We start from the raw sequence: 22,612 nt of genomic DNA, 5'->3' as shown, positions 1-22,612 counted from the left end.
AAAAGCAAAGCCAAAGAGTCCATCCCAAAATCCGACAAACAAGCAAAATGAACAAAAAGCATTGAATCCAATTCTTTCTGATTTTAGAAACTGCATTAAAGAAGGGGTGCACCGGTCCTGGAGATACTGCAATACCAGGTCAATGCGTGGAGTGGACAGAGCAAGCTCTTTTTCCATCTCCCTGTTCTAAAAATCCATTTAATATATGGTCCCCAGATAGGGGACGTATCAGATATTAAACTGATAAGAACAGATACTACACTTGATCTTAGCCAAAAGGCCGAGAAGCGATAACCAGAATTGGTTTCCGACTACGGTGCCACCCAAGGATTCTGAAAAGTCCATTTGTGGAGATGGCCACCTGGACTCCCGTTAAGAAGACATGCTGTCAACCTCTAGATCCCTCACATGCCTGCACTTTTCGGCTTGCTGCTGCTGCAATCCACGCGTTTTAGATCTGCATAACTCCACCTCTTTTAGCACAGTACCCTCAACCCCCGGCTGTTCCCACCCGCCTCAACACCGTTGGAAGGGAGGAGAACCAATTAAGGCGGGGGGGGGGGGGGTGGAACGAGCAGCTGTCTACCCTTAGCAGGAGGGTTGCTGATTAATTACCTCTCCTGCTGCTGCTGCTGCTGGCTGTCCAGCAGCAGACTGAAGGTGGCTGCTGCTGTGCGCATGTATATAAAGGCTCAGAGCCTATTATGACACGCGCAGCCAGCGTTCCATTGCCACATTCCGTCTACTGCAGGCGGGATACCTGGATGGCTGAATGTCACTGAGAAGCTCACAGAGACCGCCATAAGCAACAGTTTAAAAGAATGCCACAGACTAATCAACCAAACTTTTTGGGTTGGTTTCTCTTTTATAGTCTGCAGGCATTAAATGAAAGAAGTCAGTGTTCCAGCAGAGGGAGACAACGTTTCAGAAAAGGCATTGTAGCAAACCAAAAAAGAAATTTTAAGCGCAGCAGAGTAACCAGCTCACATACCTGTTAGCTCAGGTGAGTTTAAAAGGCTGCTGTTGATAACAAGGGCATTTGCTAAATAGATGGTGTGTGTGCAACAATATACTGAAAGGTCAATTATATTGTGCAGCTTATCTCACCACCTGTAGTTATTTAGGTGAAAGCTCCAAAATGCTTGCCTAATATGTCTGTTTATCCAAAAGGAAGTATAGAGGGAGAGCTAGATAGATAGCATTGCATTACATTACATTACATGGCAATGCAATGCACAGTTGCTGAAGTTGAACCAAAATGAGCTTGTCATCTGGCTTCTGCAACTTTTAACATGAAAAATCCAATGAGGAGAAGAAAAGCAAAGCCAAAGAGTCCATCCCAAAATCCGACAAACAAGCAAAATGAACAAAAAGCATTGAATTCAATTCTTTCTGATTTTAGAAACTGCATTAAAGAAGGGGTGCACCGGTCCTGGAGATACTGCAATACCAGGTCAATGCGTGGAGTGGACAGAGCAAGCTCTTTTTCCATCTCCCTGTTCTAAAAATCCATTTAATATATGGTCCCCAGATAGGGGACGTATCAGATATTAAACTGATAAGAACAGATACTACACTTGATCTTAGCCAAAAGGCCGAGAAGCGATAACCAGAATTGGTTTCCGACTACGGTGCCACCCAAGGATTCTGAAAAGTCCATTTGTGGAGATGGCCACCTGGACTCCCGTTAAGAAGACATGCTGTCAACCTCTAGATCCCTCGCATGCCTGCACTTTTCGGCTTGCTGCTGCTGCAATCCACGCGTTTTAGATCTGCATAACTCCACCTCTTTTAGCACAGTACCCTCAACCCCCGGCTGTTCCCACCCGCCTCAACACCGTTGGAAGGGAGGAGAACCAATTAAGGCGGGGGGGGGGGGGGTGGAACGAGCAGCTGTCTACCCTTAGCAGGAGGGTTGCTGATTAATTACCTCTCCTGCTGCTGCTGCTGCTGGCTGTCCAGCAGCAGACTGAAGGTGGCTGCTGCTGTGCGCAGGTATATAAAGGCTCAGAGCCTATTATGACACGCGCAGCCAGCGTTCCATTGCCACATTCCGTCTACTGCAGGCGGGATACCTGGATGGCTGAATGTCACTGAGAAGCTCACAGAGACCGCCATAAGCAACAGTTTAAAAGAATGCCACAGACTAATCAACCAAACTTTTTGGGTTGGTTTCTCTTTTATAGTCTGCAGGCATTAAATGAAAGAAGTCAGTGTTCCAGCAGAGGGAGACAACGTTTCAGAAAAGGCATTGTAGCAAACCAAAAAAGAAATTTTAAGCGCAGCAGAGTAACCAGCTCACATACCTGTTAGCTCAGGTGAGTTTAAAAGGCTGCTGTTGATAACAAGGGCATTTGCTAAATAGATGGTGTGTGTGCAACAATATACTGAAAGGTCAATTATATTGTGCAGCTTATCTCACCACCTGTAGTTATTTAGGTGAAAGCTCCAAAATGCTTGCCTAATATGTCTGTTTATCCAAAAGGAAGTATAGAGGGAGAGCTAGATAGATAGCATTGCATTACATTACATTACATGGCAATGCAATGCACAGTTGCTGAAGTTGAACCAAAATGAGCTTGTCATCTGGCTTCTGCAACTTTTAACATGAAAAATCCAATGAGGAGAAGAAAAGCAAAGCCAAAGAGTCCATCCCAAAATCCGACAAACAAGCAAAATGAACAAAAAGCATTGAATTCAATTCTTTCTGATTTTAGAAACTGCATTAAAGAAGGGGTGCACCGGTCCTGGAGATACTGCAATACCAGGTCAATGCGTGGAGTGGACAGAGCAAGCTCTTTTTCCATCTCCCTGTTCTAAAAATCCATTTAATATATGGTCCCCAGATAGGGGACGTATCAGATATTAAACTGATAAGAACAGATACTACACTTGATCTTAGCCAAAAGGCCGAGAAGCGATAACCAGAATTGGTTTCCGACTACGGTGCCACCCAAGGATTCTGAAAAGTCCATTTGTGGAGATGGCCACCTGGACTCCCGTTAAGAAGACATGCTGTCAACCTCTAGATCCCTCACATGCCTGCACTTTTCGGCTTGCTGCTGCTGCAATCCACGCGTTTTAGATCTGCATAACTCCACCTCTTTTAGCACAGTACCCTCAACCCCCGGCTGTTCCCACCCGCCTCAACACCGTTGGAAGGGAGGAGAACCAATTAAGGCGGGGGGGGTGGGGGGGTGGAACGAGCAGCTGTCTACCCTTAGCAGGAGGGTTGCTGATTAATTACCTCTCCTGCTGCTGCTGCTGCTGGCTGTCCAGCAGCAGACTGAAGGTGGCTGCTGCTGTGCGCAGGTATATAAAGGCTCAGAGCCTATTATGACACGCGCAGCCAGCGTTCCATTGCCACATTCCGTCTACTGCAGGCGGGATACCTGGATGGCTGAATGTCACTGAGAAGCTCACAGAGACCGCCATAAGCAACAGTTTAAAAGAATGCCACAGACTAATCAACCAAACTTTTTGGGTTGGTTTCTCTTTTATAGTCTGCAGGCATTAAATGAAAGAAGTCAGTGTTCCAGCAGAGGGAGACAACGTTTCAGAAAAGGCATTGTAGCAAACCAAAAAAGAAATTTTAAGCGCAGCAGAGTAACCAGCTCACATACCTGTTAGCTCAGGTGAGTTTAAAAGGCTGCTGTTGATAACAAGGGCATTTGCTAAATAGATGGTGTGTGTGCAACAATATACTGAAAGGTCAATTATATTGTGCAGCTTATCTCACCACCTGTAGTTATTTAGGTGAAAGCTCCAAAATGCTTGCCTAATATGTCTGTTTATCCAAAAGGAAGTATAGAGGGAGAGCTAGATAGATAGCATTGCATTACATTACATTACATGGCAATGCAATGCACAGTTGCTGAAGTTGAACCAAAATGAGCTTGTCATCTGGCTTCTGCAACTTTTAACATGAAAAATCCAATGAGGAGAAGAAAAGCAAAGCCAAAGAGTCCATCCCAAAATCCGACAAACAAGCAAAATGAACAAAAAGCATTGAATTCAATTCTTTCTGATTTTAGAAACTGCATTAAAGAAGGGGTGCACCGGTCCTGGAGATACTGCAATACCAGGTCAATGCGTGGAGTGGACAGAGCAAGCTCTTTTTCCATCTCCCTGTTCTAAAAATCCATTTAATATATGGTCCCCAGATAGGGGACGTATCAGATATTAAACTGATAAGAACAGATACTACACTTGATCTTAGCCAAAAGGCCGAGAAGCGATAACCAGAATTGGTTTCCGACTACGGTGCCACCCAAGGATTCTGAAAAGTCCATTTGTGGAGATGGCCACCTGGACTCCCGTTAAGAAGACATGCTGTCAACCTCTAGATCCCTCACATGCCTGCACTTTTCGGCTTGCTGCTGCTGCAATCCACGCGTTTTAGATCTGCATAACTCCACCTCTTTTAGCACAGTACCCTCAACCCCCGGCTGTTCCCACCCGCCTCAACACCGTTGGAAGGGAGGAGAACTAATTAAGGCGGGGGGGGGGTGGAACGAGCAGCTGTCTACCCTTAGCAGGAGGGTTGCTGATTAATTACCTCTCCTGCTGCTGCTGCTGCTGGCTGTCCAGCAGCAGACTGAAGGTGGCTGCTGCTGTGCGCAGGTATATAAAGGCTCAGAGCCTATTATGACACGCGCAGCCAGCGTTCCATTGCCACATTCCGTCTACTGCAGGCGGGATACCTGGATGGCTGAATGTCACTGAGAAGCTCACAGAGACCGCCATAAGCAACAGTTTAAAAGAATGCCACAGACTAATCAACCAAACTTTTTGGGTTGGTTTCTCTTTTATAGTCTGCAGGCATTAAATGAAAGAAGTCAGTGTTCCAGCAGAGGGAGACAACGTTTCAGAAAAGGCATTGTAGCAAACCAAAAAAGAAATTTTAAGCGCAGCAGAGTAACCAGCTCACATACCTGTTAGCTCAGGTGAGTTTAAAAGGCTGCTGTTGATAACAAGGGCATTTGCTAAATAGATGGTGTGTGTGCAACAATATACTGAAAGGTCAATTATATTGTGCAGCTTATCTCACCACCTGTAGTTATTTAGGTGAAAGCTCCAAAATGCTTGCCTAATATGTCTGTTTATCCAAAAGGAAGTATAGAGGGAGAGCTAGATAGATAGCATTGCATTACATTACATTACATGGCAATGCAATGCACAGTTGCTGAAGTTGAAACAAAATGAGCTTGTCATCTGGCTTCTGCAACTTTTAACATGAAAAATCCAATGAGGAGAAGAAAAGCAAAGCCAAAGAGTCCATCCCAAAATCCGACAAACAAGCAAAATGAACAAAAAGTATTGAATTAAATTCTTTCTGATTTTAGAAACTGCATTAAAGAAGGGGTGCACCGGTCCTGGAGATACTGCAATACCAGGTCAATGCGTGGAGTGGACAGAGCAAGCTCTTTTTCCATCTCACTGTTCTAAAAATCCATTTAATATATGGTCCCCACATAGGGGACGTATCAGATATTAAACTGATAAGAACAGATACTACACTTGATCTTAGCCAAAAGGCCGAGAAGCGATAACCAGAATTGGTTTCCGACTACGGTGCCACCCAAGGATTCTGAAAAGTCCATTTGTGGAGATGGCCACCTGGACTCCCGTTAAGAAGACATGCTGTCAACCTCTAGATCCCTCACATGCCTGCACTTTTCGGCTTGCTGCTGCTGCAATCCACGCGTTTTAGATCTGCATAACTCCACCTCTTTTAGCACAGTACCCTCAACCCCCGGCTGTTCCCACCCGCCTCAACACCGTTGGAAGGGAGGAGAACCAATTAAGGCGGGGGGGGGGTGGAACGAGCAGCTGTCTACCCTTAGCAGGAGGGTTGCTGATTAATTACCTCTCCTGCTGCTGCTGCTGCTGGCTGTCCAGCAGCAGACTGAAGGTGGCTGCTGCTGTGCGCAGGTATATAAAGGCTCAGAGCCTATTATGACACGCGCAGCCAGCGTTCCATTGCCACATTCCGTCTACTGCAGGTGGGATACCTGGATGGCTGAATGTCACTGAGAAGCTCACAGAGACCGCCATAAGCAACAGTTTAAAAGAATGCCACAGACTAATCAACCAAACTTTTTGGGTTGGTTTCTCTTTTATAGTCTGCAGGCATTAAATGAAAGAAGTCAGTGTTCCAGCAGAGGGAGACAACGTTTCAGAAAAGGCATTGTAGCAAACCAAAAAAGAAATTTTAAGCGCAGCAGAGTAACCAGCTCACATACCTGATAGCTCAGGTGAGTTTAAAAGGCTGCTGTTGATAACAAGGGCATTTGCTAAATAGATGGTGTGTGTGCAACAATATACTGAAAGGTCAATTATATTGTGCAGCTTATCTCACCACCTGTAGTTATTTAGGTGAAAGCTCCAAAATGCTTGCCTAATATGTCTGTTTATCCAAAAGGAAGTATAGAGGGAGAGCTAGATAGATAGCATTGCATTACATTACATTACATGGCAATGCAATGCACAGTTGCTGAAGTTGAACCAAAATGAGCTTGTCATCTGGCTTCTGCAACTTTTAACATGAAAAATCCAATGAGGAGAAGAAAAGCAAAGCCAAAGAGTCCATCCCAAAATCCGACAAACAAGCAAAATGAACAAAAAGCATTGAATTCAATTCTTTCTGATTTTAGAAACTGCATTAAAGAAGGGGTGCACCGGTCCTGGAGATACTGCAATACCAGGTCAATGCGTGGAGTGGACAGAGCAAGCTCTTTTTCCATCTCCCTGTTCTAAAAATCCATTTAATATATGGTCCCCAGATAGGGGACGTATCAGATATTAAACTGATAAGAACAGATACTACACTTGATCTTAGCCAAAAGGCCGAGAAGCGATAACCAGAATTAGTTTCCGACTACGGTGCCACCCAAGGATTCTGAAAAGTCCATTTGTGGAGATGGCCACCTGGACTCCTGTTAAGAAGACATGCTGTCAACCTCTAGATCCCTCACATGCCTGCACTTTTCGGCTTGCTGCTGCTGCAATCCACGCGTTTTAGATCTGCATAACTCCACCTCTTTTAGCACAGTACCCTCAACCCCCGGCTGTTCCCACCCGCCTCAACACCGTTGGAAGGGAGGAGAACCAATTAAGGCGGGGGGGGGTGGAACGAGCAGCTGTCTACCCTTAGCAGGAGGGTTGCTGATTAATTACCTCTCCAGCTGCTGCTGCTGCTGGCTGTCCAGCAGCAGACTGAAGGTGGCTGCTGCTGTGCGCAGGTATATAAAGGCTCAGAGCCTATTATGACACGCGCAGCCAGCGTTCCATTGCCACATTCCGTCTACTGCAGGCCGGATACCTGGATGGCTGAATGTCACTGAGAAGCTCACAGAGACCGCCATAAGCAACAGTTTAAAAGAATGCCACAGACTAATCAACCAAACTTTTTGGGTTGGTTTCTCTTTTATAGTCTGCAGGCATTAAATGAAAGAAGTCAGTGTTCCAGCAGAGGGAGACAACGTTTCAGAAAAGGCATTGTAGCAAACCAAAAAAGAAATTTTAAGCGCAGCAGAGTAACCAGCTCACATACCTGTTAGCTCAGGTGAGTTTAAAAGGCTGCTGTTGATAACAAGGGCATTTGCTAAATAGATGGTGTGTGTGCAACAATATACTGAAAGGTCAATAATATTGTGCAGCTTATCTCACCACCTGTAGTTATTTAGGTGAAAGCTCCAAAATGCTTGCCTAATATGTCTGTTTATCCAAAAGGAAGTATAGAGGGAGAGCTAGATAGATAGCATTGCATTACATTACATTACATGGCAATGCAATGCACAGTTGCTGAAGTTGAACAAAAATGAGCTTGTCATCTGGCTTCTGCAACTTTTAACATGAAAAATCCAATGAGGAGAAGAAAAGCAAAGCCAAAGAGTCCATCCCAAAATCCGACAAACAAGCAAAATGAACAAAAAGCATTGAATTCAATTCTTTCTGATTTTAGAAACTGCATTAAAGAAGGGGTGCACCGGTCTTGGAGATACTGCAATACCAGGTCAATGCGTGGAGTGGACAGAGCAAGCTCTTTTTCCATCTCCCTGTTCTAAAAATCCATTTAATATATGGTCCCCAGATAGGGGACGTATCAGATATTAAACTGATAAGAACAGATACTAAACTTGATCTTAGCCAAAAGGCCGAGAAGCGATAACCAGAATTGGTTTCCGACTACGGTGCCACCCAAGGATTCTGAAAAGTCCATTTGTGGAGATGGCCACCTGGACTCCCGTTAAGAAGACATGCTGTCAACCTCTAGATCCCTCACATGCCTGCACTTTTCGGCTTGCTGCTGCTGCAATCCACGCGTTTTAGATCTGCATAACTCCACCTCTTTTAGCACAGTACCCTCAACCCCCGGCTGTTCCCACCCGCCTCAACACCGTTGGAAGGGAGGAGAACCAATTAAGGCGGGGGGGGGGTGGAACGAGCAGCTGTCTACCCTTAGCAGGAGGGTTGCTGATTAATTACCTCTCCTGCTGCTGCTGCTGCTGGCTGTCCAGCAGCAGACTGAAGGTGGCTGCTGCTGTGCGCAGGTATATAAAGGCTCAGAGCCTATTATGACACGCGCAGCCAGCGTTCCATTGCCACATTCCGTCTACTGCAGGCGGGATACCTGGATGGCTGAATGTCACTGAGAAGCTCACAGAGACCGCCATAAGCAACAGTTTAAAAGAATGCCACAGACTAATCAACCAAACTTTTTGGGTTGGTTTCTCTTTTATAGTCTGCAGGCATTAAATGAAAGAAGTCAGTGTTCCAGCAGAGGGAGACAACGTTTCAGAAAAGGCATTGTAGCAAACCAAAAAAGAAATTTTAAGCGCAGCAGAGTAACCAGCTCACATACCTGTTAGCTCAGGTGAGTTTAAAAGGCTGCTGTTGATAACAAGGGCATTTGCTAAATAGATGGTGTGTGTGCAACAATATACTGAAAGGTCAATTATATTGTGCAGCTTATCTCACCACCTGTAGTTATTTAGGTGAAAGCTCCAAAATGCTTGCCTAATATGTCTGTTTATCCAAAAGGAAGTATAGAGGGAGAGCTAGATAGATAGCATTGCATTACATTACATGGCAATGCAATGCACAGTTGCTGAAGTTGAACCAAAATGAGCTTGTCATCTGGCTTCTGCAACTTTTAACATGAAAAATCCAATGAGGAGAAGAAAAGCAAAGCCAAAGAGTCCATCCCAAAATCCGACAAACAAGCAAAATGAACAAAAAGCATTGAATTCAATTCTTTCTGATTTAGAAACTGCATTAAAGAAGGGGTGCACCGGTCCTGGAGATACTGCAATACCAGGTCAATGCGTGGAGTGGACAGAGCAAGCTCTTTTTCCATCTCCCTGTTCTAAAAATCCATTTAATATATGGTCCCCAGATAGGGGACGTATCAGATATTAAACTGATTAGAACAGATACTACACTTGATCTTAGCCAAAAGGCCGAGAAGCGATAACCAGAATTGGTTTCCGACTACGGTGCCACCCAAGGATTCTGAAAAGTCCATTTGTGGAGATGGCCACCTGGACTCCCGTTAAGAAGACATGCTGTCAACCTCTAGATCCCTCACATGCCTGCACTTTTCGGCTTGCTGCTGCTGCAATCCACGCGTTTTAGATCTGCATAACTCCACCTCTTTTAGCACAGTACCCTCAACCCCCGGCTGTTCCCACCCGCCTCAACACCGTTGGAAGGGAGGAGAACCAATTAAGGCGGGGGGGGGTGGAACGAGCAGCTGTCTACCCTTAGCAGGAGGGTTGCTGATTAATTACCTCTCCTGCTGCTGCTGCTGCTGGCTGTCCAGCAGCAGACTGAAGGTGGCTGCTGCTGTGCGCAGGTATATAAAGGCTCAGAGCCTATTATGACACGCACAGCCAGCGTTCCATTGCCACATTCCGTCTACTGCAGGCGGGATACCTGGATGGCTGAATGTCACTGAGAAGCTCACAGAGACCGCCATAAGCAACAGTTTAAAAGAATGCCACAGACTAATCAACCAAACTTTTTGGGTTGGTTTCTCTTTTATAGTCTGCAGGCATTAAATGAAAGAAGTCAGTGTTCCAGCAGAGGGAGACAACGTTTCAGAAAAGGCATTGTAGCAAACCAAAAAAGAAATTTTAAGCGCAGCAGAGTAACCAGCTCACATACCTGTTAGCTCAGGTGAGTTTAAAAGGCTGCTGTTGATAACAAGGGCATTTGCTAAATAGATGGTGTGTGTGCAACAATATACTGAAAGGTCAATTATATTGTGCAGCTTATCTCACCACCTGTAGTTATTTAGGTGAAAGCTCCAAAATGCTTGCCTAATATGTCTGTTTATCCAAAAGGAAGTATAGAGGGAGAGCTAGATAGATAGCATTGCATTACATTACATTACATGGCAATGCAATGCACAGTTGCTGAAGTTGAACCAAAATGAGCTTGTCATCTGGCTTCTGCAACTTTTAACATGAAAAATCCAATGAGGAGAAGAAAAGCAAAGCCAAAGAGTCCATCCCAAAATCCGACAAACAAGCAAAATGAACAAAAAGCATTGAATTCAATTCTTTCTGATTTTAGAAACTGCATTAAAGAAGGGGTGCACCGGTCCTGGAGATACTGCAATACCAGGTCAATGCGTGGAGTGGACAGAGCAAGCTCTTTTTCCATCTCCCTGTTCTAAAAATCCATTTAATATATGGTCCCCAGATAGGGGACGTATCAGATATTAAACTGATAAGAACAGATACTACACTTGATCTTAGCCAAAAGGCCGAGAAGCGATAACCAGAATTGGTTTCCGACTACGGTGCCACCCAAGGATTCTGAAAAGTCCATTTGTGGAGATGGCCACCTGGACTCCCGTTAAGAAGACATGCTGTCAACCTCTAGATCCCTCACATGCCTGCACTTTTCGGCTTGCTGCTGCTGCAATCCACGCGTTTTAGATCTGCATAACTCCACCTCTTTTAGCACAGTACCCTCAACCCCCGGCTGTTCCCACCCACCTCAACACCGTTGGAAGGGAGGAGAACCAATTAAGGCGGGGGGGGGGGGGGGTGGAACGAGCAGCTGTCTACCCTTAGCAGGAGGGTTGCTGATTAATTACCTCTCCTGCTGCTGCTGCTGCTGGCTGTCCAGCAGCAGACTGAAGGTGGCTGCTGCTGTGCGCAGGTATATAAAGGCTCAGAGCCTATTATGACACGCGCAGCCAGCGTTCCATTGCCACATTCCGTCTACTGCAGGCGGGATACCTGGATGGCTGAATGTCACTGAGAAGCTCACAGAGACCGCCATAAGCAACAGTTTAAAAGAATGCCACAGACTAATCAACCAAACTTTTTGGGTTGGTTTCTCTTTTATAGTCTGCAGGCATTAAATGAAAGAAGTCAGTGTTCCAGCAGAGGGAGACAACGTTTCAGAAAAGGCATTGTAGCAAACCAAAAAAGAAATTTTAAGCGCAGCAGAGTAACCAGCTCACATACCTGTTAGCTCAGGTGAGATTAAAAGGCTGCTGTTGATAACAAGGGCATTTGCTAAATAGATGGTGTGTGTGCAACAATATACTGAAAGGTCAATTATATTGTGCAGCTTATCTCACCACCTGTAGTTATTTAGGTGAAAGCTCCAAAATGCTTGCCTAATATGTCTGTTTATCCAAAAGGAAGTATAGAGGGAGAGCTAGATAGATAGCATTGCATTACATTACATTACATGGCAATGCAATGCACAGTTGCTGAAGTTGAACCAAAATGAGCTTGTCATCTGGCTTCTGCAACTTTTAACATGAAAAATCCAATGAGGAGAAGAAAAGCAAAGCCAAAGAGTCCATCCCAAAATCCGACAAACAAGCAAAATGAACAAAAAGCATTGAATTCAATTCTTTCTGATTTTAGAAACTGCATTAAAGAAGGGGTGCACCGGTCCTGGAGATACTGCAATACCAGGTCAATGCGTGGAGTGGACAGAGCAAGCTCTTTTTCCATCTCCCTGTTCTAAAAATCCATTTAATATATGGTCCCCAGATAGGGGACGTATCAGATATTAAACTGATAAGAACAGATACTACACTTGATCTTAGCCAAAAGGCCGAGAAGCGATAACCAGGATTGGTTTCCGACTACGGTGCCACCCAAGGATTCTGAAAAGTCCATTTGTGGAGATGGCCACCTGGACTCCCGTTAAGAAGACATGCTGTAAACCTCTAGATCCCTCACATGCCTGCACTTTTCGGCTTGCTGCTGCTGCAATCCACGCGTTTTAGATCTGCATAACTCCACCTCTTTTAGCACAGTACCCTCAACCCCCGGCTGTTCCCACCCGCCTCAACACCGTTGGAAGGGAGGAGAACCAATTAAGGCGGGGGGGGGGTGGAACGAGCAGCTGTCTACCCTTAGCAGGAGGGTTGCTGATTAATTACCTCTCCTGCTGCTGCTGCTGCTGGCTGTCCAGCAGCAGACTGAAGGTGGCTGCTGCTGTGCGCAGGTATATAAAGGCTCAGAGCCTATTATGACACGCGCAGCCAGCGTTCCATTGCCACATTCCGTCTACTGCAGGCGGGATACCTGGATGGCTGAATGTCACTGAGAAGCTCACAGAGACCGCCATAAGCAACAGTTTAAAAGAATGCCACAGACTAATCAACCAAACTTTTTGGGTTGGTTTCTCTTTTATAGTCTGCAGGCATTAAATGAAAGAAGTCAGTGTTCCAGCAGAGGGAGACAACGTTTCAGAAAAGGCATTGTAGCAAACCAAAAAAGAAATTTTAAGCGCAGCAGAGTAACCAGCTCACATACCTGTTAGCTCAGGTGAGTTTAAAAGGCTGCTGTTGATAACAAGGGCATTTGCTAAATAGATGGTGTGTGTGCAACAATATACTGAAAGGTCAATTATATTGTGCAGCTTATCTCACCACCTGTAGTTATTTAGGTGAAAGCTCCAAAATGCTTGCCTAATATGTCTGTTTATCCAAAAGGAAGTATAGAGGGAGAGCTAGATAGATAGCATTGCATTACATTACATTACATGGCAATGCAATGCACAGTTGCTGAAGTTGAACCAAAATGAGCTTGTCATCTGGCTTCTGCAACTTTTAACATGAAAAATCCAATGAGGAGAAGAAAAGCAAAGCCAAAGAGTCCATCCCAAAATCCGACAAACAAGCAAAATGAACAAAAAGCATTGAATTCAATTCTTTCTGATTTTAGAAACTGCATTAAAGAAGGGGTGCACCGGTCCTGGAGATACTGCAATACCAGGTCAATGCGTGGAGTGGACAGAGCAAGCTCTTTTTCCATCTCCCTGTTCTAAAAATCCATTTAATATATGGTCCCCAGATAGGGGACGTATCAGATATTAAACTGATAAGAACAGATACTACACTTGATCTTAGCCAAAAGGCCGAGAAGCGATAACCAGAATTGGTTTCCGACTACGGTGCCACCCAAGGATTCTGAAAAGTCCATTTGTGGAGATGGCCACCTGGACTCCCGTTAAGAAGACATGCTGTCAACCTCTAGATCCCTCACATGCCTGCACTTTTCGGCTTGCTGCTGCTGCAATCCACGCGTTTTAGATCTGTATAACTCCACCTCTTTTAGCACAGTACCCTCAACCCCCGGCTGTTCCCACCCGCCTCAACACCGTTGGAAGGGAGGAGAACCAATTAAGGCGGGGGGGGGGGGGGGTGGAACGATCAGCTGTCTACCCTTAGCAGGAGGGTTGCTGATTAATTACCTCTCCTGCTGCTGCTGCTGCTGGCTGTCCAGCAGCAGACTGAAGGTGGCTGCTCCTGTGCGCAGGTATATAAAGGCTCAGAGCCTATTATGACACGCGCAGCCAGCGTTCCATTGCCACATTCCGTCTACTGCAGGCGGGATACCTGGATGGCTGAATGTCACTGAGAAGCTCACAGAGACCGCCATAAGCAACAGTTTAAAAGAATGCCACAGACTAATCAACCAAACTTTTTGGGTTGGTTTCTCTTTTATAGTCTGCAGGCATTAAATGAAAGAAGTCAGTGTTCCAGCAGAGGGAGACAACGTTTCAGAAAAGGCATTGTAGCAAACCAAAAAAGAAATTTTAAGCGCAGCAGAGTAACCAGCTCACATACCTGTTAGCTCAGGTGAGTTTAAAATGCTGCTGTTGATAACAAGGGCATTTGCTAAATAGATGGTGTGTGTGCAACAATATACTGAAAGGTCAATTATATTGTGCAGCTTATCTCACCACCTGTAGTTATTTAGGTGAAAGCTCCAAAATGCTTGCCTAATATGTCTGTTTATCCAAAAGGAAGTATAGAGGGAGAGCTAGATAGATAGCATTGCATTACATTACATTACATGGCAATGCAATGCACAGTTGCTGAAGTTGAACCAAAATGAGCTTGTCATCTGGCTTCTGCAACTTTTAACATGAAAAATCCAATGAGGAGAAGAAAAGCAAAGCCAAAGAGTCCATCCCAAAATCCGACAAACAAGCAAAATGAACAAAAAGCATTGAATTCAATTCTTTCTGATTTTAGAAACTGCATTAAAGAAGGGGTGCACCGGTCCTGGAGATACTGCAATACCAGGTCAATGCGTGGAGTGGACAGAGCAAGCTCTTTTTCCATCTCCCTGTTCTAAAAATCCATTTAATATATGGTCCCCAGATAGGGGACGTATCAGATATTAAACTGATAAGAACAGATACTACACTTGATCTTAGCCAAAAGGCCGAGAAGCGATAACCAGAATTGGTTTCCGACTACGGTGCCACCCAAGGATTCTGAAAAGTCCATTTGTGGAGATGGCCACCTGGACTCCCGTTAAGAAGACATGCTGTCAACCTCTAGATCCCTCACATGCCTGCACTTTTCGGCTTGCTGCTGCTGCAATCCACGCGTTTTAGATCTGTATAACTCCACCTCTTTTAGCACAGTACCCTCAACCCCCGGCTGTTCCCACCCGCCTCAACACCGTTGGAAGGGAGGAGAACCAATTAAGGCGGGGGGGGGGGTGGAACGAGCAGCTGTCTACCCTTAGCAGGAGGATTGCTGATTAATTACCTCTCCTGCTGCTGCTGCTGCTGGCTGTCCAGCAGCAGACTGAAGGTGGCTGCTGCTGTGCGCAGGTATATAAAGGCTCAGAGCCTATTATGACACGCGCAGCCAGCGTTCCATTGCCACATTCCGTCTACTGCAGACGGGATACCTGGATGGCTGAATGTCACTGAGAAGCTCACAGAGACCGCCATAAGCAACAGTTTAAAAGAATGCCACAGACTAATCAACCAAACTTTTTGGGTTGGTTTCTCTTTTATAGTCTGCAGGCATTAAATGAAAGAAGTCAGTGTTCCAGCAGAGGGAGACAACGTTTCAGAAAAGGCATTGTAGCAAACCAAAAAAGAAATTTTAAGCGCAGCAGAGTAACCAGCTCACATACCTGTTAGCTCAGGTGAGTTTAAAAGGCTGCTGTTGATAACAAGGGCATTTGCTAAATAGATGGTGTGTGTGCAACAATATACTGAAAGGTCAATTATATTGTGCAGCTTATCTCACCACCTGTAGTTATTTAGGTGAAAGCTCCAAAATGCTTGCCTAATATGTCTGTTTATCCAAAAGGAAGTATAGAGGGAGAGCTAGATAGATAGCATTGCATTACATTACATTACATGGCAATGCAATGCACAGTTGCTGAAGTTGAACCAAAATGAGCTTGTCATCTGGCTTCTGCAACTTTTAACATGAAAAATCCAATGAGGAGAAGAAAAGCAAAGCCAAAGAGTCCATCCCAAAATCCGACAAACAAGCAAAATGAACAAAAAGCATTGAATTCAATTCTTTCTGATTTTAGAAACTGCATTAAAGAAGGGGTGCACCGGTCCTGGAGATACTGCAATACCAGGTCAATGCGTGGAGTGGACAGAGCAAGCTCTTTTTCCATCTCCCTGTTCTAAAAATCCATTTAATATATGGTCCCCAGATAGGGGACGTATCAGATATTAAACTGATAAGAACAGATACTACACTTGATCTTAGCCAAAAGGCCGAGAAGCGATAACCAGAATTGGTTTCCGACTACGGTGCCACCCAAGGATTCTGAAAAGTCCATTTGTGGAGATGGCCACCTGGACTCCCGTTAAGAAGACATGCTGTCAACCTCTAGATCCCTCACATGCCTGCACTTTTCGGCTTGCTGCTGCTGCAATCCACGCGTTTTAGATCTGCATAACTCCACCTCTTTTAGCACAGTACCCTCAACCCCCGGCTGTTCCCACCCGCCTCAACACCGTTGGAAGGGAGGAGAACCAATTAAGGCGGGGGGGGGGGGGGGTGTAACGAGCAGCTGTCTACCCTTAGCAGGAGGGTTGCTGATTAATTACCTCTCCTGCTGCTGCTGCTGCTGGCTGTCCAGCAGCAGACTGAAGGTGGCTGCTGCTGTGCGCAGGTATATAAAGGCTCAGAGCCTATTATGACACGCGCAGCCAGCGTTCCATTGCCACATTCCGTCTACTGCAGGCGGGATACCTGGATGGCTGAATGTCACTGAGAAGCTCACAGAGACCGCCATAAGCAACAGTTTAAAAGAATGCCACAGACTAATCAACCAAACTTTTTGGGTTGGTTTCTCTTTTATAGTCTGCAGGCATTAAATGAAAGAACTCAGTGTTCCAGCAGAGGGAGACAACGTTTCAGAAAAGGCATTGTAGCAAACCAAAAAAGAAATTTTAAGCGCAGCAGAGTAACCAGCTCACATACCTGTTAGCTCAGGTGAGTTTAAAAGGCTGCTGTTGATAACAAGGGCATTTGCTAAATAGATGGTGTGTGTGCAACAATATACTGAAAGGTCAATTATATTGTGCAGCTTATCTCACCACCTGTAGTTATTTAGGTGAAAGCTCCAAAATGCTTGCCTAATATGTCTGTTTATCCAAAAGGAAGTATAGAGGGAGAGCTAGATAGATAGCATTGCATTACATTACATTACATGGCAATGCAATGCACAGTTGCTGAAGTTGAACCAAAATGAGCTTGTCATCTGGCTTCTGCAACTTTTAACATGAAAAATCCAATGAGGAGAAGAAAAGCAAAGCCAAAGAGTCCATCCCAAAATCCGACAAACAAGCAAAATGAACAAAAAGCATTGAATTCAATTCTTTCTGATTTTAGAAACTGCATTAAAGAAGGGGTGCACCGGTCCTGGAGATACTGCAATACCAGGTCAATGCGTGGAGTGGACAGAGCAAGCTCTTTTTCCATCTCCCTGTTCTAAAAATCCATTTAATATATGGTCCCCAGATAGGGGACGTATCAGATATTAAACTGATAAGAACAGATACTACACTTGATCTTAGCCAAAAGGCCGAGAAGCGATAACCAGAATTGGTTTCCGACTACGGTGCCACCCAAGGATTCTGAAAAGTCCATTTGTGGAGATGGCCACCTGGACTCCCGTTAAGAAGACATGCTGTCAACCTCTAGATCCCTCACATGCCTGCACTTTTCGGCTTGCTGCTGCTGCAATCCACGCGTTTTAGATCTGCATAACTCCACCTCTTTTAGCACAGTACCCTCAACCCCCGGCTGTTCCCACCCGCCTCAACACCGTTGGAAGGGAGGAGAACCAATTAAGGCGGGGGGGGGGGTGGAACGAGCAGCTGTCTACCCTTAGCAGGAGGGTTGCTGATTAATTACCTCTCCTGCTGCTGCTGCTGCTGGCTGTCCAGCAGCAGACTGAAGGTGGCTGCTGCTGTGCGCAGGTATATAAAGGCTCAGAGCCTATTATGACACGCGCAGCCAGCGTTCCATTGCCACATTCCGTCTACTGCAGGCGGGATACCTGGATGGCTGAATGTCACTGAGAAGCTCACAGAGACCGCCATAAGCAACAGTTTAAAAGAATGCCACAGACTAATCAACCAAACTTTTTGGGTTGGTTTCTCTTTTATAGTCTGCAGGCATTAAATGAAAGAAGTCAGTGTTCCAGCAGAGGGAGACAACGTTTCAGAAAAGGCATTGTAGCAAACCAAAAAAGAAATTTTAAGCGCAGCAGAGTAACCAGCTCACATACCTGTTAGCTCAGGTGAGTTTAAAAGGCTGCTGTTGATAACAAGGGCATTTGCTAAATAGATGGTGTGTGTGCAACAATATACTGAAAGGTCAATTATATTGTGCAGCTTATCTCACCACCTGTAGTTATTTAGGTGAAAGCTCCAAAATGCTTGCCTAATATGTCTGTTTATCCAAAAGGAAGTATAGAGGGAGAGCTAGATAGATAGCATTGCATTACATTACATTACATGGCAATGCAATGCACAGTTGCTGAAGTTGAACCAAAATGAGCTTGTCATCTGGCTTCTGCAACTTTTAACATGAAAAATCCAATGAGGAGAAGAAAAGCAAAGCCAAAGAGTCCATCCCAAAATCCGACAAACAAGCAAAATGAACAAAAAGCATTGAATTCAATTCTTTCTGATTTTAGAAACTGCATTAAAGAAGGGGTGCACCGGTCCTGGAGATACTGCAATACCAGGTCAATGCGTGGAGTGGACAGAGCAAGCTCTTTTTCCATCTCCCTGTTCTAAAAATCCATTTAATATATGGTCCCCAGATAGGGGACGTATCAGATATTAAACTGATAAGAACAGATACTACACTTGATCTTAGCCAAAAGGCCGAGAAGCGATAACCAGAATTGGTTTCCGACTACGGTGCCACCCAAGGATTCTGAAAAGTCCATTTGTGGAGATGGCCACCTGGACTCCCGTTAAGAAGACATGCTGTCAACCTCTAGATCCCTCACATGCCTGCACTTTTCGGCTTGCTGCTGCTGCAATCCACGCGTTTTAGATCTGCATAACTCCACCTCTTTTAGCACAGTACCCTCAACCCCCGGCTGTTCCCACCCGCCTCAACACCGTTGGAAGGGAGGAGAACCAATTAAGGCGGGGGTGGGGGTGGAACGAGCAGCTGTCTACCCTTAGCAGGAGGGTTGCTGATTAATTACCTCTCCTGCTGCTGCTGCTGCTGGCTGTCCAGCAGCAGACTGAAGGTGGCTGCTGCTGTGCGCAGGTATATAAAGGCTCAGAGCCTATTATGACACGCGCAGCCAGCGTTCCATTGCCACATTCCGTCTACTGCAGGCGGGATACCTGGATGGCTGAATGTCACTGAGAAGCTCACAGAGACCGCCATAAGCAACAGTTTAAAAGAATGCCACAGACTAATCAACCAAACTTTTTGGGTTGGTTTCTCTTTTATAGTCTGCAGGCATTAAATGAAAGAAGTCAGTGTTCCAGCAGAGGGAGACAACGTTTCAGAAAAGGCATTGTAGCAAACCAAAAAAGAAATTTTAAGCGCAGCAGAGTAACCAGCTCACATACCTGTTAGCTCAGGTGAGTTTAAAAGGCTGCTGTTGATAACAAGGGCATTTGCTAAATAGATGGTGTGTGTGCAACAATATACTGAAAGGTCAATTATATTGTGCAGCTTATCTCACCACCTGTAGTTATTTAGGTGAAAGCTCCAAAATGCTTGCCTAATATGTCTGTTTATCCAAAAGGAAGTATAGAGGGAGAGCTAGATAGATAGCATTGCATTACATTACATTACATGGCAATGCAATGCACAGTTGCTGAAGTTGAACCAAAATGAGCTTGTCATCTGGCTTCTGCAACTTTTAACATGAAAAATCCAATGAGGAGAAGAAAAGCAAAGCCAAAGAGTCCATCCCAAAATCCGACAAACAAGCAAAATGAACAAAAAGCATTGAATTCAATTCTTTCTGATTTTAGAAACTGCATTAAAGAAGGGGTGCACCGGTCCTGGAGATACTGCAATACCAGGTCAATGCGTGGAGTGGACAGAGCAAGCTCTTTTTCCATCTCCCTGTTCTAAAAATCCATTTAATATATGGTCCCCAGATAGGGGACGTATCAGATATTAAACTGATAAGAACAGATACTACACTTGATCTTAGCCAAAAGGCCGAGAAGCGATAACCAGAATTGGTTTCCGACTACGGTGCCACCCAAGGATTCTGAAAAGTCCATTTGTGGAGATGGCCACCTGGACTCCCGTTAAGAAGACATGCTGTCAACCTCTAGATCCCTCACATGCCTGCACTTTTCGGCTTGCTGCTGCTGCAATCCACGCGTTTTAGATCTGCATAACTCCACCTCTTTTAGCACAGTACCCTCAACCCCCGGCTGTTCCCACCCGCCTCAACACCGTTGGAAGGGAGGAGAACCAATTAAGGCGGGGGGGGGGGGTGGAACGAGCAGCTGTCTACCCTTAGCAGGAGGGTTGCTGATTAATTACCTCTCCTGCTGCTGCTGCTGCTGGCTGTCCAGCAGCAGACTGAAGGTGGCTGCTGCTGTGCGCAGGTATATAAAGGCTCAGAGCCTATTATGACACGCGCAGCCAGCGTTCCATTGCCACATTCCGTCTACTGCAGGCGGGATACCTGGATGGCTGAATGTCACTGAGAAGCTCACAGAGACCGCCATAAGCAACAGTTTAAAAGAATGCCACAGACTAATCAACCAAACTTTTTGGGTTGGTTTCTCTTTTATAGTCTGCAGGCATTAAATGAAAGAAGTCAGTGTTCCAGCAGAGGGAGACAACGTTTCAGAAAAGGCATTGTAGCAAACCAAAAAAGAAATTTTAAGCGCAGCAGAGTAACCAGCTCACATACCTGTTAGCTCAGGTGAGTTTAAAAGGCTGCTGTTGATAACAAGGGCATTTGCTAAATAGATGGTGTGTGTGCAACAATATACTGAAAGGTCAATTATATTGTGCAGCTTATCTCACCACCTGTAGTTATTTAGGTGAAAGCTCCAAAATGCTTGCCTAATATGTCTGTTTATCCAAAAGGAAGTATAGAGGGAGAGCTAGATAGATAGCATTGCATTACATTACATTACATGGCAATGCAATGCACAGTTGCTGAAGTTGAACCAAAATGAGCTTGTCATCTGGCTTCTGCAACTTTTAACATGAAAAATCCAATGAGGAGAAGAAAAGCAAAGCCAAAGAGTCCATCCCAAAATCCGACAAACAAGCAAAATGAACAAAAAGCATTGAATTCAATTCTTTCTGATTTTAGAAACTGCATTAAAGAAGGGGTGCACCGGTCCTGGAGATACTGCAATACCAGGTCAATGCGTGGAGTGGACAGAGCAAGCTCTTTTTCCATCTCCCTGTTCTAAAAATCCATTTAATATATGGTCCCCAGATAGGGGACGTATCAGATATTAAACTGATAAGAACAGATACTACACTTGATCTTAGCCAAAAGGCCGAGAAGCGATAACCAGAATTGGTTTCCGACTACGGTGCCACCCAAGGATTCTGAAAAGTCCATTTGTGGAGATGGCCACCTGGACTCCCGTTAAGAAGACATGCTGTCAACCTCTAGATCCCTCACATGCCTGCACTTTTCGGCTTGCTGCTGCTGCAATCCACGCGTTTTAGATCTGCATAACTCCACCTCTTTTAGCACAGTACCCTCAACCCCCGGCTGTTCCCACCCGCCTCAACACCGTTGGAAGGGAGGAGAACCAATTAAGGCGGGGGGGGGGGTGGAACGAGCAGCTGTCTACCCTTAGCAGGAGGGTTGCTGATTAATTACCTCTCCTGCTGCTGCTGCTGCTGGCTGTCCAGCAGCAGACTGAAGGTGGCTGCTGCTGTGCGCAGGTATATAAAGGCTCAGAGCCTATTATGACACGCGCAGCCAGCGTTCCATTGCCACATTCCGTCTACTGCAGGCGGGATACCTGGATGGCTGAATGTCACTGAGAAGCTCACAGAGACCGCCATAAGCAACAGTTTAAAAGAATGCCACAGACTAATCAACCAAACTTTTTGGGTTGGTTTCTCTTTTATAGTCTGCAGGCATTAAATGAAAGAAGTCAGTGTTCCAGCAGAGGGAGACAACGTTTCAGAAAAGGCATTGTAGCAAACCAAAAAAGAAATTTTAAGCGCAGCAGAGTAACCAGCTCACATACCTGTTAGCTCAGGTGAGTTTAAAAGGCTGCTGTTGATAACAAGGGCATTTGCTAAATAGATGGTGTGTGTGCAACAATATACTGAAAGGTCAATTATATTGTGCAGCTTATCTCACCACCTGTAGTTATTTAGGTGAAAGCTCCAAAATGCTTGCCTAATATGTCTGTTTATCCAAAAGGAAGTATAGAGGGAGAGCTAGATAGATAGCATTGCATTACATTACATTACATGGCAATGCAATGCACAGTTGCTGAAGTTGAACCAAAATGAGCTTGTCATCTGGCTTCTGCAACTTTTAACATGAAAAATCCAATGAGGAGAAGAAAAGCAAAGCCAAAGAGTCCATCCCAAAATCCGACAAACAAGCAAAATGAACAAAAAGCATTGAATTCAATTCTTTCTGATTTTAGAAACTGCATTAAAGAAGGGGTGCACCGGTCCTGGAGATACTGCAATACCAGGTCAATGCGTGGAGTGGACAGAGCAAGCTCTTTTTCCATCTCCCTGTTCTAAAAATCCATTTAATATATGGTCCCCAGATAGGGGACGTATCAGATATTAAACTGATAAGAACAGATACTACACTTGATCTTAGCCAAAAGGCCGAGAAGCGATAACCAG

The 22,612-nt window shown here is 45.1% G+C and overlaps 18 non-coding genes across 18 annotated transcripts; all 18 read right to left on the bottom strand.

Moving 5' to 3' along the window:
* Positions 1–101: 101 nt before the first annotated feature.
* Positions 102–292, bottom strand: LOC141245349 (U2 spliceosomal RNA). Its single transcript, XR_012309178.1, has one exon. It is a non-coding gene; the product is annotated as a U2 spliceosomal RNA (small nuclear RNA).
* Positions 293–1,416: 1,124 nt separating this feature from the next.
* LOC141245337 (U2 spliceosomal RNA) lies at positions 1,417–1,607 on the bottom strand. Its single transcript, XR_012309167.1, has one exon. It is a non-coding gene; the product is annotated as a U2 spliceosomal RNA (small nuclear RNA).
* A 1,124-nt stretch (positions 1,608–2,731) lies between these two features.
* LOC141245325 (U2 spliceosomal RNA) lies at positions 2,732–2,922 on the bottom strand. The gene has a single exon (XR_012309156.1). It is a non-coding gene; the product is annotated as a U2 spliceosomal RNA (small nuclear RNA).
* A 1,126-nt stretch (positions 2,923–4,048) lies between these two features.
* Positions 4,049–4,239, bottom strand: LOC141245313 (U2 spliceosomal RNA). The gene has a single exon (XR_012309145.1). It is a non-coding gene; the product is annotated as a U2 spliceosomal RNA (small nuclear RNA).
* Positions 4,240–5,359: 1,120 nt separating this feature from the next.
* On the bottom strand, positions 5,360–5,550 carry LOC141245336 (U2 spliceosomal RNA). The gene has a single exon (XR_012309166.1). It is a non-coding gene; the product is annotated as a U2 spliceosomal RNA (small nuclear RNA).
* A 1,120-nt stretch (positions 5,551–6,670) lies between these two features.
* LOC141245302 (U2 spliceosomal RNA) lies at positions 6,671–6,861 on the bottom strand. The gene has a single exon (XR_012309134.1). It is a non-coding gene; the product is annotated as a U2 spliceosomal RNA (small nuclear RNA).
* A 1,119-nt stretch (positions 6,862–7,980) lies between these two features.
* LOC141245339 (U2 spliceosomal RNA) lies at positions 7,981–8,171 on the bottom strand. The gene has a single exon (XR_012309169.1). It is a non-coding gene; the product is annotated as a U2 spliceosomal RNA (small nuclear RNA).
* A 1,114-nt stretch (positions 8,172–9,285) lies between these two features.
* LOC141245334 (U2 spliceosomal RNA) lies at positions 9,286–9,476 on the bottom strand. The gene has a single exon (XR_012309164.1). It is a non-coding gene; the product is annotated as a U2 spliceosomal RNA (small nuclear RNA).
* A 1,119-nt stretch (positions 9,477–10,595) lies between these two features.
* Positions 10,596–10,786, bottom strand: LOC141245291 (U2 spliceosomal RNA). Its single transcript, XR_012309123.1, has one exon. It is a non-coding gene; the product is annotated as a U2 spliceosomal RNA (small nuclear RNA).
* A 1,125-nt stretch (positions 10,787–11,911) lies between these two features.
* On the bottom strand, positions 11,912–12,102 carry LOC141245280 (U2 spliceosomal RNA). Its single transcript, XR_012309112.1, has one exon. It is a non-coding gene; the product is annotated as a U2 spliceosomal RNA (small nuclear RNA).
* Positions 12,103–13,222: 1,120 nt separating this feature from the next.
* On the bottom strand, positions 13,223–13,413 carry LOC141245269 (U2 spliceosomal RNA). The gene has a single exon (XR_012309101.1). It is a non-coding gene; the product is annotated as a U2 spliceosomal RNA (small nuclear RNA).
* Positions 13,414–14,538: 1,125 nt separating this feature from the next.
* Positions 14,539–14,729, bottom strand: LOC141245258 (U2 spliceosomal RNA). Its single transcript, XR_012309090.1, has one exon. It is a non-coding gene; the product is annotated as a U2 spliceosomal RNA (small nuclear RNA).
* A 1,121-nt stretch (positions 14,730–15,850) lies between these two features.
* Positions 15,851–16,041, bottom strand: LOC141245247 (U2 spliceosomal RNA). Its single transcript, XR_012309079.1, has one exon. It is a non-coding gene; the product is annotated as a U2 spliceosomal RNA (small nuclear RNA).
* A 1,125-nt stretch (positions 16,042–17,166) lies between these two features.
* On the bottom strand, positions 17,167–17,357 carry LOC141245386 (U2 spliceosomal RNA). The gene has a single exon (XR_012309213.1). It is a non-coding gene; the product is annotated as a U2 spliceosomal RNA (small nuclear RNA).
* A 1,121-nt stretch (positions 17,358–18,478) lies between these two features.
* LOC141245374 (U2 spliceosomal RNA) lies at positions 18,479–18,669 on the bottom strand. The gene has a single exon (XR_012309202.1). It is a non-coding gene; the product is annotated as a U2 spliceosomal RNA (small nuclear RNA).
* Positions 18,670–19,790: 1,121 nt separating this feature from the next.
* Positions 19,791–19,981, bottom strand: LOC141245362 (U2 spliceosomal RNA). The gene has a single exon (XR_012309191.1). It is a non-coding gene; the product is annotated as a U2 spliceosomal RNA (small nuclear RNA).
* A 1,122-nt stretch (positions 19,982–21,103) lies between these two features.
* Positions 21,104–21,294, bottom strand: LOC141245351 (U2 spliceosomal RNA). The gene has a single exon (XR_012309180.1). It is a non-coding gene; the product is annotated as a U2 spliceosomal RNA (small nuclear RNA).
* A 1,121-nt stretch (positions 21,295–22,415) lies between these two features.
* LOC141245241 (U2 spliceosomal RNA) lies at positions 22,416–22,606 on the bottom strand. Its single transcript, XR_012309073.1, has one exon. It is a non-coding gene; the product is annotated as a U2 spliceosomal RNA (small nuclear RNA).
* Between the last annotated feature and the right edge of the window lie 6 nt (positions 22,607–22,612).

Source organism: Phyllobates terribilis, unplaced genomic scaffold, assembly GCF_046119375.1.
Source record: "Phyllobates terribilis strain yellow unplaced genomic scaffold, ASM4611937v1 Scaffold_1828__1_contigs__length_205237, whole genome shotgun sequence".
Classification (NCBI taxonomy): Eukaryota; Metazoa; Chordata; class Amphibia; order Anura; family Dendrobatidae; genus Phyllobates; species Phyllobates terribilis.
Note: the sequence above shows the minus strand (reverse complement) of the source record. Positions and strands in the feature narration are given on the sequence as shown.